Below are 14,645 nucleotides of genomic sequence, written 5' to 3' on the forward strand. Positions count from 1 at the left end.
GGTCGGTTGGCCAAAGCCACTGACCACCGCTGTTAATGAACCAAAGGACTCAAAGTTCCAATCCTGGCCGGTGCAGAAGCACCTACGAACTGCATTTCCCACTGAAGAAGAGTTATTCTCAAGGTATAGTGAATTCTATATGAAACGGCATTTGATATTTAATGTATATATATATATATAATATATATATATATATATATATATATATATATATATATATATATTATATATATATATATCTATAATACACGTGTACCAGTACATATACGGATATCACAAATTTGTGAAGACAGATAGATAGGTAGAATGAATAATATATAAATATATATATATATATATATATATATATATATATATATATATATATATATATACGTTATTATATATAAACGTATCTATAATATATGTATATATATATATCATTAATAAGCCTTAAATATTTACTTAAATGAGCTCTTCGGCATACAATACCACAATATTGAAAACATTAACGTCTTCATAATTTTTTAAACTCTAATACAATGGAAATTTTCGACGAATTTCTGACCGTGACCCCCAACCCCCCTTGTCTTTATTTTCTTTATTCTTATCCATTTAACCAATTTCCCTTGAGTTTCTTACCCCACAACCGCCCCCCTTCCCCCCCCCCTCCCAAACCCTTCAACACGCTTCGCAAATTTCTTCTACTAATTCATATTCGTGGAAGACAAATGGTTCGTGGCTGGCGTTATTTAAAGCCAAGTTTGAATATCAAGCTGGAGATTCCGCAAAGTCGTGTATTTCTGTTTTCAAATGATTGTTAGTAGAAGGTTTAATCTTTTCTGAAATCAATTAATGTAGGTTCGAGTAATTTTAGAATGGTTGGTCAAGATATCAGTTTAACCATGATATTTATTGGGTAGGTATAATATACACACTCGTACACGCATTTTATATATATATATATATATATATATATATATATATATATATATATATATATATATATATATGTGTGTGTGTGTGTGTGTGTGTGTGTGTGTGTGTGTGTACTAGATGATTTGCATAGGAATGTTAAACCCAGGAGTTGTAAAGGACCACGTGACCTTCACACACCAATATTAGACTAGAGAGCATCATTTTTGGAATACGAGATATCACCATACCACCTTATAATTTGATTAGTTATACAAAATAAGTGAAGATAAAAATATAAAGCATAACATTTACCAAAAGTATATGAGCCTGTATCTCGAAAGCACTTAAGTAACGACTAACAAAAAAATAAAACAAAAATAAAAATTATATATATATATATATATATATATATATATATATATATATAGTATATATTATATATATATATATATATATATATGTATATATATATATATATATATATATATATATATATATATATATTACGCTAAGGCTGTGAAACCAGGGATTTCACGAAATCCCTGAAATTTTAATTAAGGGAATTCCTGTAATCATGGCGAAACAGTGTAGAAGAATCACTGTTTCGCCGTGTTTAGCTCTAGGCCCTAGGGGTTCAAATGTTTCTAAGTGAATTGGTGATTTCATGAATTTTCTGAAAATATCAGGGATTTCGTGAAATCACTGGTTTTCACAATCTTACTGTACCATATATATATATATATATATATATATATATATATATAGAGAGAGAGAGAGAGAGAGAGAGAGAGAGAGAGAGAGAGAGAGAGTACACAAACATGTATATATATATATGTTATATATATATATATATATATATATATATATATATATATATATATATATATATATACAGAGAGAGAGAGAGAGAGAGAAGAGAGAGAGAGAGAGAGAGAGAGAGAGAGGTGCATTTATAACTACATAAAAAATTGTTTTTTGTTGTAATGTATAAACAAAGTTTTATCAGATAAACTAAAGACTAGAAATATCTTCAAGAAACCGACTGTAGTCAATTCTCATTATCGGAACTTCTGAACAACTTTTAATAAATGAACAGTCTTAAAGTGTCGACCTCTTTTACTAAAATCATAATTAAAGTTTGCTTAACTAACAACAATCCAATTCTATTCAATTTACAATCATCTGTGTCACCCAACATTAACCCCAACGTATTTTGTAAATGGCCAAAGGATTATTTTTTTCCCCTTTTTGCCTATAAGGTTAAGAGGACCTCCGAAAAGGTCTACGGTATAATTGCATAAATATTTAATTTATTAGGCTCATACCGTTCGGGCCGATATAAGATCTTGGAAAAATGTGTTTGTGCGTATTTACAATGGCTTTCACTCTTACTCATGCACTTTATAAACCGTACTAAATATCTCTCATAAATAGGGGGCAAAATATATTCAAATGACATTGTTAACCACGTACTACTCCCATAAACGCTTTTATTTATAATGACCAAAATTATTATTACTCTTGTTTAATGCTAACATATTTGTGATAACATATTTGTGATATTTGTAAACTAATGACTACTTATTATAATTCATATTTATAACAGGAATATCCGTGACCATTTCCTAAAAAATTGTACATTTTCAAGTAATATAATCTACTAATGTACATGTTAATATACAAAAGTACTATTTGCTCCAGAGAATTAATATATATATATATATATATATATATATATATATATATATATATATAAATTAATTCCCTGGAATATATATATATATATATATATATATACATGTGTATATATATATATATATATATATATATATATATATATATATAATATACATAATATATTAATTCTCTGGAGTAAATACTACTTTTATAGATTTGTTAACAAGAATATCCGATGATATTACTTGAAAAAAATACATTTATGGGGGAAATGGTCACGGATATCCATGATATATATATATATATATATATATATATATATATATATATATATATACATAATATATATATATATATAAATATATATATATATATATATATATATGATATATATATATATATACACATATAAATATATAATATATATATATATACATATTAATATTATATATATATAATATATATATATTTATACATATTAATATATATATATATATATATTATATATATATAGTATAATATATATAGAAACTGACCGCACAAAAAGCTACAAACTGACCACACTGCAAGCTTCAGTAAAAGAATTTTAAAAAAATCTTAAACTCCACTAAGTAAATGGCCTCACCAGAAAAAGATCACTACCACATCAGTGTCACCCTACATTTAATTACACGACCATAAAAATAAATCACCAAATACAAACAGTTTCAAAGAGGTACTTTCAAATAAGAGCCCTGTCTTCATAAAAATCATAAAAATTGAAAACGAATAAAATTAACGATCAAATTGCTTCAGAAAGAGTGCAAAGTTAAATTTGATTGTTCAAACCAAGGATAAGGCTATCAAATTTATTATATGCATAGTATATATATATATATATATATATATATATATATATATATATATATATATATATATATATATATATATATACACACAGATTAAGTACATTGATATGTATATATATATTCCAGCATAACTCTTAAATGCATTGAGCAACTTCAGCAAAACTTGGTATACATATGACTTACTATCTCAGAAAGAATACTGTTGGGGGTAAGACATCACTGGCACCAGAAGGGATGGGATAGAAAGGGGGCGACATGTAAAAAAACAACCGAAAACAAGAGATATGTATCTAATCCATAGTTTTCGAGGTCACCGAGATGAATAGTAACAGTTCCAAGTTTAGCCCCGATAGGAAGGGGGGATGAGAAGGGAGGGAAGAGGGTGACATGTAAAGCTAGCCAAAAACGACAAATATTAAGTGTCTAATCCATGGTTTCTGAGTTTATCGGTTGTCATTCAGTTTTACTGGGCAGTGCTGGGTTGGTCAGCTAGTATTAATCACATAATGCACGTATGCGCGCGCGCACATACACACACACACACATATATATATATATATATGATTTCTCCTTGTGTATTCCTTTAATAATACTCAGCGAACCACCCTATGTAATAACATTATTATTATTATTTCAAAACTGAATTGGGGAATTTTTCTAATTACTCATCAGTCATCTTCAGCAAAACAGTGGTATCACAATTTTATTCACTCGACCTCAATAATGATGATGTTTCTCCAAATGATAAACGAAAAATACTTTATGACTCAAAGCAACCTACAAATTAAGATTCTAAAACGGAAATGACCATAAAAGATTGTGAAGAAATCCACAAGGATCAAAAGGTAAATGTTCATCAGAGAGAGAAGGAGAGAAGATGACGGGGAGAGGAGAGGAGGAGAGGGGAGAGAGAGGGACAGAGATCGACTGGAAGAGAGAGAGAGAGAGAGAGAGAGAGAGAGAGAGAGAGAGAGAGAGAATCTTATACACACCGACATCACTAGATTTCTTCAGTATTTCAGTCTCGCGTGGCTATGATATAATTCGTAGGATGTATAATGCTTTAGAAGATATTACTTGTATAATATCAATATTACATGCAGAAACTTAAACCCTGATTTATTGATTGACTGACATTTCAACTGGCTTCGTAACTACGATCAACGAGAGTATAAAAAAAATCGACCCAAATTAGAAACTTACTAAAAAAGAAAAAAAAAACACTTAAAAATAGATAAAAATGTATTAAAATGCAAGGAGAATAGTACTAAGGGTATTAAGGGAAATAACGTTCCGAGGCAGTCTTAGTGTAAAAATACAAATATCTACAGGTTCTTCAGAGGTATAAAAATGAAGAGCAAGATGATAAACTCATATCAGCGATCATCATATGCCTTCCAAGAGGCACTTAATCTTTCCGTGCTAATATGAAAATGAATTTGAATTGATCATGGCTATCCAATTCAAAATGTGGTTATAAAATTATCTATTTTCGTGAAATGAATTTAACAAAGTGATCATAAATTCATTATTTCGAATATAATGAACGAAAAACTTAAGTATTTCAGCACACGTATACATAAACAAACGACTGGAGAGAGAGAGAGAGAGAAATGGGACTATAAATATTAGGAATAATCTAGCATAGAGGAAAAAACGATACTGAGAGAGAGAGAGAGAGAGAGAGAGAGAGAGAGAGAGAGAGAGAGAGAGAGAGAGAGAGAGAGAGGAGGGGGGGGCTGTTGATGCTCGGGATAAACTTGCATACAGGGAAAAATGATACTGAGAGACAAGTGAACAAGCACGCACATACACACACACAGAGAGAGAGAGAGAGAGATACTCGGACCGACCACGTTTATGGCATCATGAACATCATTATCAATTCATCTAACCTCGTTTCAAATACTGATTAACCAATCTAACCCACAAAAAGAATTTAGTATAATGATAATAAAAACGACAAAAACATGGATAGATCGGAAAACGGATGACGATGATGATAACAATAATAATAATAATAATAATAATAATAATAATAATAATAATAATAATAATAATAATAATTACTACAGTACGGGATTGCCAGGTCTTCAACAAATACTGAACAGCTAAGTTTCTTCATATATGAATTATTCTCAATGCAATGAATAAGGCGAAATATATATATATATATATATATATATATATATATATATATATATATATATATATATATATATATATATATATGCATATATATATATATATATATATATATATATATATATATATATATATATATATATATATGTATGTCATATCACATTACCGTGATTCATATACATACATCGAGCTACAAATGTCCTTTAATATCTTGCGGTGGCAGTGTGGTTTAAGGCTTCATTATGCGTCCTAAACTTGTTGGGTTCGATGGTTCGCGCCCGTGAGCCGACAAATTTCTTATCGACTAAAAAAATTCCCCTTCGGTTAACATATATGAAAATATATTAATTCCGAGGTAGAGCGAATTAGATATTAAAGGACATTGGTAGCTCTTCTCTCTCTCTCTCTCTCTCTCTATATATATATATATATATATATATATATAGAGAGAGAGAGAGAGAGAGAGAGAGAGAGAGAGAGAGAGAGAGAGAGAGAGAGAGTTAAATCATAATAAAAGTAGTTTTCTCAGTACAAAGAAAATCTCTTCGAATTTGAGGCAGCAATATAATTACACTTAAAAGCATTTCATGACCTGGAGACAAGAGGGAGAGAGGGAGAGGGAGAGAATATCAAACCCAAGTATTTACATTTAACAGATAACTAAAAAAAAAAAAAAAGGAATTTTTATTAAAAACAAGTATTAGTGCCTTTCAAAAAGACTGCGTAACTTATAGACGTTGTGTGTTTCCGTCCAGGGCACTGCTTGCTTGCTTGCTTGATTTTCCTTCGCAACAAAGCACCACTATTTCCATGAAATCGCCCTTCCTGCTTCCGCTTTTCAAGCAGTTTTAGACCGGGCTTTATTCCTTCCCGTGTTTGAAAGCAACACGGTCTTCTCACACGAATTCAGACGAATGACGGAACAGACACAGACATAGGAGGAGACAGGTCACACTAGCACATAACACACGGGACTCTCTGTCCATTCACTGACAGAATTACATAAAAGGGATATAATCGACATGAAGGTGAAATTCAGAGGCATTTCTGTATCTAAAAAAAAAAAAAAAAAAATACCCCCAAAAACATCGGAGAGAAAGCGAATCACCACCACATACTCGAGTCACAAAACACTTTATTTTATAGAGATTCCTAAAGTGTTATTCACTCGACGTCCGATTTCGAGAAAGGTAAAAAAAAAAAATTAAGCGGGAGGCCACAAACACGAGATGGAGATCACGAGTCAAAAAAACCGGTGGGCGGAAGAAGACGGAGGTGAGTAACGGAAAGGGTGCCGTAAGTCTCACCTCCTTCGCTCCCGGGGCCACACTGATTGGGTCTCAGAGTCTGCGAGCTGATTCTGCCACTGCCAGAGAGCGGAACATCCCTCCACCACCAGCGTCGTAACTCTGGCATCGCCCCCCTCCCCCCCACGACCTATCCTCCAACGAAAAACCCCCTTCGACCTCCAGAGCTCCAACAATGCCCACAGCTTCTAGCTACCAGCATCTCATCTGCCACCAACCCGAATCAGGTGAGAGAGAGAGAGAGAGAGAGAGAGAGAGAGAGAGAGAGAGAGAGAGAGAGAGAGAGACTTCACTTCTGCGTGACCTAACTCAGGACGTAAATGACCCAAGTTTTCAAAAGGATTATCAATGATGTTGAATTTCCGACCGATCGAAATTTAACCACTTCCTATATAGGTCGTCACGAGACGTGACATTTCGGAAAGAGAGAGAGAGAGAGAGAGAGAATGCTGACCTTTCAGTGTACAAAGATTAAGACTATTATTAAACGTGAGCGTAAATACCTGTAGTTCGTATTCTCAGTGGTTAGTACACTAATGACTACAATTTTATCAAATGACCTGAGGCCTATTTTCACAAAATTTGAAATTATTGTTTATAATTACCCAACACTAAATCAAGGTTTGCAAAATATTAAATTCCCATGTGAGGGATAACAAAATAATATTGTCATCGTTTTAATAATAATAAATAGTATTTCTGTATAATGTGACTGGGTAAAAGAAAATGATTTTCTAATGGCCACTGCGAACTTTATTGGATGGACAGAAATCTACTGACCCACACACTGAAAGTCAAGAGAAATCAGATTATCAAATGGGAAAAATAGAGCATTATTTTAAACGGAAGAAAATCTATATCTATTTTGCTATTGTATCGGTTGCGGTGAATTGATGTAGGCGTTCCTTTGAAACTTTCGTTTATTCATCAATGCCCTGGTCGGTTTTCAATGTCGAAAGTCAAGCGTCTAATCGATCAAACTGACTCTAAATTGAAATACAAATGGGAAAAAATGGATCATATCACTATAATAATAATTACTCTATAATACCGGGATTCATCAGACTACCTTCAAAAGATATATTAAAGTTATTTGCACTTACGAACGAAAAGAGTTAAGGCCTTTCTTCAGCTAGTCACTATTACGAAAAATACTACTTTAAGTTTGTTTTATCAATCTGAATGACGTACAACGTAAAAATGAGAGAACTTAAAAACAGAAAATAATTAATAAAATGACAAATAACTGACACAAGATACAATGACGAGCTGCCTTTCGTGATGCTACGCCAAGCTGATAAGGAATCCTCGCAATTATGACGTACAGCTTCTTTTCTCTAAAAAGACGAGATCTCGACTATAGTTTTTCTTCATCATGACGCGAGCAGCCTTCCTGTCCTTTGTATTATTTCCATCTACGGTGTTCATGGTGACGTCAGTATGACGTAAACCCTCTCTAGTTATCCATTTACATTTCTGCTGATTTTCGTCACTCGATCTCTCTTCCATTCCAGTTCGTTTCCTTTCGAATTTCTCCTAATCTATTCACTTTTCTGACTCCTTAGAAGACTTGTTAAAGATGACTTTGCCTATAGAAGTGGAATTTAAAATCTAGCCCAATTGCCAAGCGCTGGGACCTACGATGTTATTCTGCGCTGGAAGGGAAGATGAGAGTGAAAAGGTTTGAAAAGTGTAACAGGTGGAGAACCCGGCAATTGCTCTGTGAAAAAACTATTAGGGGAGTGTTAAGGAAAGTCAGATATATGCAAGAGAATGTGAACAAAGGTACAGTAAAAAGGAATAAAAGGATGCAGCTAGGGGCAAAAGTGACGCTACAAAGACGCTATGTAATTCCTACAGTACACCGCGTCAAATTCACCGACGGCCTTACCTGTGGAGACTTAAGGAATAGAATGTCCTCCATAAGGCAGTTGGTCAAAAGTAGAGCCATTTCTGCATTCCATCTGAGCAGTATTTTCTTCCTGTAAATCCACAGAGTATATAACACTTCCACTCACAGTATATAAACAACTACAACCTATCTGAATTACGAACAACAAATAATTCCGGTATTTCCTTCCTTAGGAATGGAATAGAATTTAGTTTAGGCCAAGGCCAGGCGCTGGGACCTATGAGGTCATTCAGAGCTGGAAAGGAAATTCAGAGTAAAATGGTTTGAAAGATGTAACAGGAAGAAAAGATCGCAGTTGACAGTAAAACAATTGTTAGGAGAGGGTGGAAAGATGGAAGAAAGAGAATCTGAACGGAGGGACAGTAAAAGGAATGAAACGTGTTCCAGCTAGGGGCCGAAAGGACGCTGCAAAGAGCCTTAGGTAATGCCTACAGTGTACCGTGTGAGGTGCAATGACGGAACTAAACCAACAACCCCCAACCCCACCTCACAATACGGGGATGACTGCTCATATTATTACAATTATTTTACAAAGGGCAGGGTTTCAATAAACTCATGGACCATACGGACCGCTTGATTTGCTCAACAAATTGGTAAAAATCTTAAAAATTTATTTTTACAACAGCAAATTACTTGACAGGAAGAATAGTCAAGGTGGCTCTCTCTCTCTCTCTCTCTCTCTCTCTCTCTCTCTCTCTCTCTGACTAATAGCTTCATAAAACTATATCTTAAATTTTTAAAAATAACAATGTACAATTGAATGATGAAATAAAAACCTTATATTCTAAAGACCTGATATACATTTTAGAATATAAATGCAAAGTACTAGTTCCACCACCACATAAAATACCCGGCAGAATTCCAGCTAGTATGTAGTGACTATCTTTTCAATTTTTACAAAATTTCAACTAAAAGTCTGAAATCTTACCAGATTTCATAGATTTAATGAGAGAGAGAGAGAGAGAAACCTCATTACCCTGCAGCTTTTAGTCTTAGAGAGAGAGAGAGAGAGAGAGAGAGAGAGAGAGAGAGAGAGAGAGAGAGAGAGAGAGAGAGAGAGAAATGTCATTACCCTTGAGTTTTTAGTCAGCATATGAGAGAGAGAGAGAGAGAAATGTCATTACCCTTGAATTTTTAGTCAGCATATGAGAGAGAGAGAGAGAGAGAGAGAGAGAGAGAGAGAAAGAGGAAACCAATTACCCTTGAGGTTTTTTAGTCAGCATATTGATAGAGAGAGGAGAGAGAGAGGAGAGGAGGAGAGAGGAAGAGAGATGAAGAGAGATAGAGAGAGAGAGAGAGAGAGAGAGAGAGAGAGAGAGAGAGAGAGAGAGCCCTTTACTAGTCTTCCTGTGAAGTAACTTGCTGTTGTAAAAATAAATTTTAATAACTTGTAAAATCACCCATCAGGTAAAAATCAACTTGTTGCACGGTTACACATGAGAGGGCCCAATTATGAATATTTATTTCCATGAATATTCTCTTATACAATGAATTTATTATTTTGGGATTCGACAGTACAAACTGTATTGTCGATTGAAAGGGAAAAAACTATTTTCTTCCTGTTTGGAGTCGAATATTAAAAACATTTCGGGAATAGCCTATCACTATAGATGCTAAAATAAGTATAGTACTCTGTGACATATTAAGTCTTTCAAAATTAATTAAGTAATTTAACTAAAGGCCGCGGTTTTTACGGTAAGTAATTTAACTTAAAAGGTCGGAGTTTTTACAAACAGCCTCATCTCCGAAACAATCTTTATAACTATCATTGCTTTCCTGCTTTTATGAAACGATTTAAAAAGTAAAAATGTAAATAGATAAAAAGTCGATGAAATTCACCTCTCAGGTGCTGAACTGAACTGCTTCTCTTAAAAACGCGGGTTCGCAGATTCGAGAAATACCGAAGAAAACCAGTGACTTCCATTTTCTATGCTAAGGAAGACATCAAATGGTATGGGCCTACATGAGTTTGTGGCGCCAGTAAAATAGCATGGCACCACAGTGTAATACAGGTGTGGAGAATAGCCTAATAATAGAAGCATCTTGGCAGCAAGATAACTATTTCAATTCCTGTTCCGACATCGCAATCAACACCCAAAACAACGGCGCTATCTTCTTAAAACTTAGAATGTTCCCAACTTTAAGTACATAGTGCATTATAGAAAATGGGTTTTTTACAGACACTACACACAGACTTTCATTCTGCTCAGTCCCAGAAGTGAGAACTGAAATAAGAATAGATGAAATAAATAAGAATGGATACAGAGCCCGAAGTTTCGAACGCTAACTGTACGTTCAAGCAACTATTCACAAAATAATAGCTGCTTTAATTATAGCTCGAATCCCAAAAAACAAGGCAGACAGTAATGTATACAATGTCTTTCAGGGGTAAGGACAAGTTGACAACTTACAATCTAGGTACAGGTGGAAAAGGAGCAGCCATTAGTTTTAGTTACAACCAACTGGTGGTTTCTCGTTTCTACTGTCATGTTTAACACCTCTAGTATGAAAAGCCATGCGGAGCACTAAACATCATCGGCTCAAAGATACAACGTTGCCAATTCGTCAGAAATCAAACCGGATGAAACACCACTGGCATATTGAGTTGCTAATGATGAATATTTGTTTGTTTGTATGGTGTTTTTATGTTGCACGTCGAGAGTGAACTATCACCAGAAATACACATCTCTCACTCCTCAGTGGAATGGCCGAGAATCGAACTCACTACCACCGAGGTGGAACGCCAACACCATACCAACCACGCCACTGAGGCGCTGCTAATGATGAATAAGGTCAACCATGCAATTAACCTTTAAAAAAACTAGTCTCACTACGAGCACCCACAGTCAGCTGAAGGACACTTCCAAAGGACACTTCCATAGCTGTCGGTCACTGTGGCAAACGGATCGCGCGCTAGTCCAACCTGGGGTATAGGGAACTTAGCGAGATCACATTCTGAATTCCTTTTCTGAAACATAGCCAAATAGCCGTATTCACGGACAGATTCACAGCACCAAAGCATTATCAAAGAAATTAATAAGTAATGGCAAATAATATTTGAGTAAACAATACTTGCGGTTTAATTTCAAAGATTCATAAGTTCCTGAACATGTGGAAACTGTTTCATCTTTCTTTCCCTATCTTTACTCTGAATTATTCTAATTCTTGCGATCTTTCATGGTATCTTACGTTTTCTGGTTAAGATTTTGAATAACTAAATACTTCAAATTCTATATTTTAAACGGGAACATGAAATTGAGTGTCTCTGTCCAAATACAACTTCTCTAATTCAATGCATGGACAGGAAGTTACTAATGGAAAGCTGAAAAATAACAACCTAGACTATGCTCAAACTCTCGATATGACTTCAGATAATAACAGTCTTATTCTGATAACCTACCTACAGCTTTAAATACCTAGAAACATCAATTCTCTATCTTCCCCATCAGCCACCAACTAATAACAAAAATATTACCTTAAAATAAAAACAAATTACCATTACTGTATTCCACAACAAAGAAGTGAATGGGCATGAGTAAAGATATACAAGTTCTAATTCTAAAACTACCCATCGAATTATCCAGTTTTGTATACAAGAGTTAGTAGGCCTAGTATTAGTTGCATCAGCAAAATCCTATCACCAAACAAAAACATCGAGACGTCTGTCTGTATTCAAAAGGATACAAGAGTAAAGGCCTGCCCACACGACCGGGCTGATCAGCGGACCTCCCCTCTAACGGCCACACTTGACAGGTAAACCGTCAAATTGCCCGATGGGTCTTGTAGCAAAATCACCATGGTGGTGCCCGATGGCTTGAGCTTCGACCCTGGCAGACGTACGTTAACCATATACATTTCTTTTACTGAACCATTCATTGCACCAAATTCTCTTCTTTTCTTCTTTTTCATCACACAAAGCAATTATCATGCTACACAATATCTTTGCGGTAGGCACCATGTTTATCGTACCGCACTGAACACACTACTGGCATCGTCGGGCATGCCCATCTTTACATCCCTCACCCGTGCGGACATGCCGGACAACATTCACGGGTAAGCCCGCCAGAATTTGCCCGTCAACCCCGGAGCACCTCGATCAGGCCCGCTCGTGTGGACAGGCCTTAAGGCCAAAGCCAGTAACCCCACAAATAACATTAACGAGGTGAGCTGGCTTCCCCACCCTTAACCCCCCTGCCTGCCTTGTTTAAATTGTATGGCATTACTTCAAACTTATTACTGGACATCTAATGTTCAGAAGGACGCTGAAACTAAGCGGCGTTGTCATAAGCTGAAGCCTTAATGAAATTACTTCTATTTACAAGGACAGTTTATAACGAAAACCGAATCTTAAGAGCATTCTCTTATTCTAATTGCCACGAGTAATTCGAAAGGGAATTACATCTGCAGAATATGCATTTATGGATAAAATGGCGGAGGCATTTCGGATTTACCTTCTGTTGACAAAAGCGACATATTCTGGCAAGGGAGAGTTGATTGGATAGGATTATAAAATTGTTCGCAGACCAAAGCCTCGGGTCCTTAGGGGAAAACGGAGAGAGAGAGAGAGAATTATTTAATGTTGCATAATAGCAACACAACAGAGCAAGGAAAAAAATGGAGTGTATTACAATCCATAATAATACATGAAACATGACACAGTGTCAGTCTGAATGTGTGCGTTCACAAAACTATACAATATCTAGTTATATTAATATATAGGGAACGCCATTACAGCCCACCAAACAAATATCTATTTATCTCCTTTGCTATGAGTTCTTTCTTAAATTCAATAGTGTTTCTCGCCTTTTTTACACAGGGGCTACAACTTGGAACTTTCTTCAAAAACAACAACGAACACAAAAGCAGAATGGGTCACAAAAGAAGATGGGATGCTATGATTGGGCACTCGATATGGGTGCCCGGTAACGTGCTGGGTCCCGGATAAAGCGTTTTAAAGTGTACGAAAACATAGGGAACGTACGAAAACCGAGGTTTGAAGTCATGTATGTATACATATATGCTTCTTAAAGCAAAATTGTGCACGCGAATTTTTCGTTTAAGAAGAGAGCCAAAATTTGAACTACCAGCCAGTAGGCCCAGGAGACACCATCTACCAATGCATCTGCCATTGCCAGCACCAAGATGACCAAGCAGTGCAATCTTGTTCAATTCACAAGGTTACCTTGCCGTGCAAGCATCTACATGGCATCTCGTAGCACTTCTCTCATTTTGCAACAGTTCTTAGTTTTCACTATGTGAGTAACAAGACCTGAGCTGAGAAGAAAAGGCCGATTACTTTGGATATGAAGCATGAAATCATAGAAAAACTTGATTAAGGTGTGGTTGGTATGGACTTGGTGAGGCAGTACAACAGGACTATTTCTACAATCTGTACCATTTTGAAGGACAGAGTCGATAAAGACTATAAGGCCAATTAAGGGTGTCAAGATTATTTCAAAGCTCCGGACCTCAGCTCATGAAGAGATGAAGTTGTTTTTGGAGAGGTTGAATGAGAGGTAGCTTGCGAGAGATACTGTGATGGAAAGCATCATCTATGAGAAGGCACAAGATATCTACGCAGATTTGGTGCGGAAGACGCTGAGAACATCGATAGACGAGGCATTGGAAGAGTCATTCAAAGCCAATCAGTGCTGGTTTGATCATTTTTAAAAGAGGAACGGCATTCATCCCGTCATCAAGCACGGTGAGGCAGCAAGCTCCAATGTGAAGGCAGCTGAGGAGTTTGTTCAAAGTTTTTCTCAACTGGTAGAAGCTGCAGGATATGTTGCCCAGCAAGTCTTCAACCATAATAAGACAGGGTTCATCTGGAATGAGATGCCAAGGAGGACCTATATAATG

General features: G+C 35.4%; 1 protein-coding gene across 1 annotated transcript in view; it reads right to left on the reverse strand.

The window, feature by feature from the left end:
- Window positions 1–6,921, reverse strand: part of LOC135225384 (uncharacterized) — a 61,159-nt gene extending 54,238 nt beyond the window's left edge. The window contains exon 1 of the mRNA XM_064264717.1: window positions 6,792–6,921. The gene's annotated coding sequence lies outside the window, so the exon portion shown is untranslated. The remainder of the gene's footprint in view (window positions 1–6,791) is intronic.
- Between the last annotated feature and the right edge of the window lie 7,724 nt (window positions 6,922–14,645).

The sequence above is a fragment of the Macrobrachium nipponense genome, chromosome 13 (assembly GCF_015104395.2).
Source record: "Macrobrachium nipponense isolate FS-2020 chromosome 13, ASM1510439v2, whole genome shotgun sequence".
NCBI lineage: Eukaryota > Metazoa > Arthropoda > Malacostraca > Decapoda > Palaemonidae > Macrobrachium > Macrobrachium nipponense.